Source organism: Dendroctonus ponderosae, unplaced genomic scaffold (genome assembly GCF_020466585.1).
Source record: "Dendroctonus ponderosae isolate FM_Combo_2020 unplaced genomic scaffold, Dpon_F_20191213v2 Dpon_F_20191213_8, whole genome shotgun sequence".
In the NCBI taxonomy this organism is placed as follows: Eukaryota; Metazoa; Arthropoda; class Insecta; order Coleoptera; family Curculionidae; genus Dendroctonus; species Dendroctonus ponderosae.
The window spans coordinates 6878362-6883026 of record NW_026019016.1 but is presented as its reverse complement, the minus strand read 5'-3'; the positions used below and the strand labels follow the sequence as shown (position 1 = coordinate 6883026).

The 4665-nt window shown below is 33.4% G+C and overlaps 1 long non-coding RNA gene across 1 annotated transcript; it reads right to left on the bottom strand.

Annotated features, from left to right (window-relative positions):
- Positions 1 to 522: 522 nt before the first annotated feature.
- On the bottom strand, positions 523 to 1881 carry LOC125505437. Its single transcript, XR_007282166.1, has 2 exons — positions 1783 to 1881; positions 523 to 1285 (listed from the first exon to the last, which is right to left on the bottom strand). It is a non-coding gene; the product is annotated as an uncharacterized LOC125505437 (long non-coding RNA).
- Between the last annotated feature and the right edge of the window lie 2784 nt (positions 1882 to 4665).

Below are 4665 nucleotides of genomic sequence, written 5' to 3'. Positions count from 1 at the left end.
CAGAGAAACCCTGCAAGTTCTAAAGCAGCCTGTTTTATTAAGGGAAAAAAATTATTAAGGCAAAACTAATAGACCGGAAAAAAAAAGTGTTTTCTTGAAAATTAAAGTTGAAGCAATTGTAAAGCATTAAAGTGTGACAATTAAAACGGTTAAAGAGTTGGAGATGAGAAAATTATGCGAGCCAAACCTGCCGGATGCCACAGTAATGAACAATAGGATAACTGAATCTATTACAAGCGTTAACTTGTATTACTTAATGCACAAGACTAGGTTTTTGCTAATTAAAAATATTAATTTAAAATTAGAGCAAAAGGTTTTGTTGCTCTACTTACATTTATATCATTTAAAAACATTTTCAAAATATATTACAGCTTTCGTTTCGTATCTGATGGGCTTTAAACTTTAAAAATATTTTGCCTCTCATGTTAATTTGCTGCAGATATTGAATGCTAAATCTTCGGATTAATGGCAATACGTTTCAAAAAAACCAATGATTCGCAAGAATTCAACTAAAACAAATCATTGCAAAATTGAAATAATTTTAATTAAGTTTAAACAATATCAATTTGATACAAAATTCTTACCACAACGTTTTATAAACATGTAACAATAAGCTCATCTACATAAAGGACGGCATTTAGGACTACAATATGAACAAGCAGAAAAAAGTAGTGGCTTATTTTGAATGAAATTGGCCCAAGCTAAGCAGTATTTTCAAAAATAAATATTGTTTGACATTCATTATAATTCTCATAATATTCTCCAATGTATCACAATCGTTAAATGTACAAACATGTAAGCATGTTTGAATAACTTTGCAAATGAATAGTGGCTATTATAGCACAAAAGAAGTGATAAATACACATTGTCCAACTGTTTTTGGCCAAATACATGTTTCGAGTATGGAAAAATCCTATCAATCAAGCGAACTAAACTGATCCAAAAGTTTTCTAGTCAAAGTACCATTTCATCCAAACAGAGAGCTGAAGACTTAAATGATCTCGGCTCTAGGCAATGTTGATCCGCACTTAAACACAATTTCACATTTTCTGATTTTCCACAAATTTTCCCACAACACCATACCAAATCACCACCAATTTCCTAGTAGGAAATGTGAATTCACACCTTTAATAGCACGGCGAGAACTCTACTAATAAATTTCGGTACCCTTATAATCGACATCGGACCCATCAGCAGTTGCCCCCCTGGCCTACAGTGTTTTTGTCGCTTTTTTTTGTTGCCGTCAACCGTTTTGTTCTTGGTAAAGGGCTTATTTGCATACGCTCTAGAATTAAAAGGGATCGAAATTATGGAGTTCGTGATGTGCTCTCACGTAACCGGATGCTGCAGTAGGTAGAAATCGGTTTTTTCTTCCGGCAAAAATGCCTTGTTAGGTATGCAAATGATCGTTTCATTGGATCTAAAAGAGTACCCGTAGAAAACCAGAAAGACTTGGAATAGTCTCAAGGCATCGCGATATTGAACGAACTTCTCTAACGAATCAATCGCAATTTTTTTTCTTCAGTACCAAATAAAAAGTCACATTTGTTTCAGGCGCCCGTTAGCCTGCCAAAATATCATTCATTAACACTGGATTGAACGTACATTTAACAGTCGTTTCAGTTGCAAGAAAAAGCGTGTTTCGACAATGCACTTGAACAATACGACAACCCGTGGATCGCCTTATGCAAATTTCGATCTGTCGTTCTTGTAACAGCGATTCCCATACAGCGTCAACGGATTCCTCTGCTACCCTATCGGCAACATAATAATTAGACTTACCCGGAACCAGATTTGAAAAAAAGACCCCATTTGCATATCCACGAAGCACCGATATCAATTACGGAAGAATCTGCATAGACCGACCCATGACATCCAACTGATGGGCCCTTTTGTTCTTGACATTACAGGGTTTTGAGTTCTCATGGTTTTTGCATAGTTTTTTGTCCGTCTATTGTTGAAGCAGAAAAATAAATTGGCATAACCAGCTGCTACGCTTTACCTGATGAGTTTTTTCTACGGATGCTCGTTAGTCGACTGTATTGTTCCAATGAACACGGCAAAATTGATCTGATGGAGATTAGCGGAATATTATCTTCTGTTGCCCAGTTCCAACAGATAACGTGCACAGATAATATGCTAACTTAATTATCGGGAGTTGCTTTTCATAGCCTTCATTAGTATTTGATTTTTGTTTAATAATTTCTTTATATTTCAATATATCTGTTCCTGGTGTTTACTAATGAATAAGACGTTGAATTTTTTTGAAACTTTTAGTTTGCCGTTTATTTCGCGGCTTCCGAAAAACTTTCGGAATGATTTTAAAATTTTGAGACAAATATTTTCTTCCATTATTGAATGTGTACACTAATTGGACTCTATGACCGGACGATTCCAAAATCATACCAAATAATTGATTTTTTTAACACATGTTTTCCCACAGACATTTTCTGCTGATTTGGGCGGTAAATGCAAATTTCAATCTTCATCAGACAATTGAAAAAAAAAACAATGTAAATTCCGGCTTTTGGGCTTTAAACCCAGACATCTATTAGCTAATATCCAAACACGGCTGTAAATTTCAATAGAGTGAAACGTCTTAGGTGCACACTTTTAAATTCAATGTGTACTTTTAAATACTTTCTTTGATTAATTTTGCGTTCAATTAATCATGCTTCCGAATATTATTTGTTTTAAGTCACCTACTCTATTTTTCCAAATGCTTAACTTCACCTTTCTAATTTATCAAAAAGGAAATTTTTGGTTTTGCTGAAAAGGAAAATATATAAAAATATAAGTACCGGATGTCCCAAAAAAATTGGACGTGCTTTCGGACATATGTATATACCTACAGGATGATATAACCAAGACTGAGTTGATGATTGTGGCATACTGGTGCATAAATTTGCATTTAATTTTTTTGAGAGATCTTTGTTACTCATTGTGCTGTTGAGTTCACCAGGGATTAACCAACTAGTGCACAGGAATGCTCAAAATACTCTTGCCGTCGACAAATTAAACGGTTTTCCTGTAAACGCCTATTTGAATTAAATGTTAATTAAATAAACCTTATCGAAACCGACATGAAAATTGAATGCCTATTGTTTAATTAAAATCTTCAAAAGTGGCTCAACACCAGTTGAGGATTGTTGCACCCGGCCCAAAATCCCAGCATGGTTATATTATTTGATCGGAGTAAAACATAAAGATTTGAAACATTTGCCAATCTTTGCTAGGAGCGAAATAATTCAAAATTTTCAAGTGCCTTCAGAGATCAAAATCCTATTGATTTGAGTAGAGAGAACGGGAGAGCCAAACCTTCCTTCCTCTGCCGATGCAGTGATTTAGGAAAATATTGCTCAGATGCTCTTACAACTTCAGATAATTATTTTCAACAAAAACCATATTCAAGAATAAACTTCACACAAAATTCACTTAATTCAATACCTGTTTTTAGGGTAAGAATTTCAGAGTGATATTTTTCTGTTTAAGAGTGCGGGTAATGTAAAATGTATTTTGCAAAAAAAAAAAAAACGGTTCATTTCTTTATGTATGTCAACGGAGACCTACTGTTTAAATTAATAATCAAGCAATTTAAATGTAGGGATATGATTAATATGTACACTAACACAACTAACATTAATATGTACCTCGACGAACTCACATCAAATTTAGTTTCAAAGGGAATTTTTTTAGGGGACATTGACATCTATTTATATCCTGGTGGAAATCCAAAGTAGTTTTATAGTAGGAATTGGCAATTTTCACTAGGCACTGCTTAAGAAACATTTTCCTTAGTCAGTTATCTTGCAATAATAAAAGGTTTGTTCTAATCTTTTCGTAATAACGAAAATTGGCATAAGTTTCACTAGGTATTTTTAAGTCGTAGTTTTTAGTCAGAAAGTAAATATGCAGCTATTAAACCATTAAAATTAACAGGAAACTATCTAGTACGTCCCGTGATTATAATTTTTCAACTCATAAGCTTCGCTAACCTAATTTGTATAATAATTTCACCGAACTAATTTATTTCTTCAAAATTTTCCACAATTTGAGGAACTCCAAACTGTTGTTGAAATCCAAACTGCGTGTTGCATTAGTATTAAAAATATTTTAGTATTTTTTAGCAATTTCATATTTAATTAAAAATTATATTGATTCCCTATAGTTAAAATGGGCGGTGATCGTGTAGTTTGAGTCCTCCCGTATTTGTATTTTTTTACCTTAAATAACACTTCAAATTAAGCACTTTCAGCCAAAAAAAAGTTTTCCATTTTTTTCAAAAAACCATTTGTTTATGCAGGAAAATGAGAGTGTACGGTGCTAATTGCTGCTAAATCTTGTTTTAGATATCAACAATTCAGAACTCCACATGCAAAATTGTCGCTAAGATGCATAATAATTGCGTTTTTCTCAAAAGTTTGAGCATCTTTTCTAGCGCCCATTGATTGAGGTTGTCTAGCGTGTCACTATTCACATAGCGGATTTGCTAGTCTCTTTCGGAAATTCAACACACAATGCGGTGTTGCAACATATTTTTGTGAAGTTTTTTTTTTCGTTTAATTTTGAGTTGCTAACAAATAAGTTTGTTTAAAACAAACTAACAACTCAAGTTCAGCTAAACAAACGTTTTTGTTAGCATGGTTGAAGTGATTTTTTTAATAA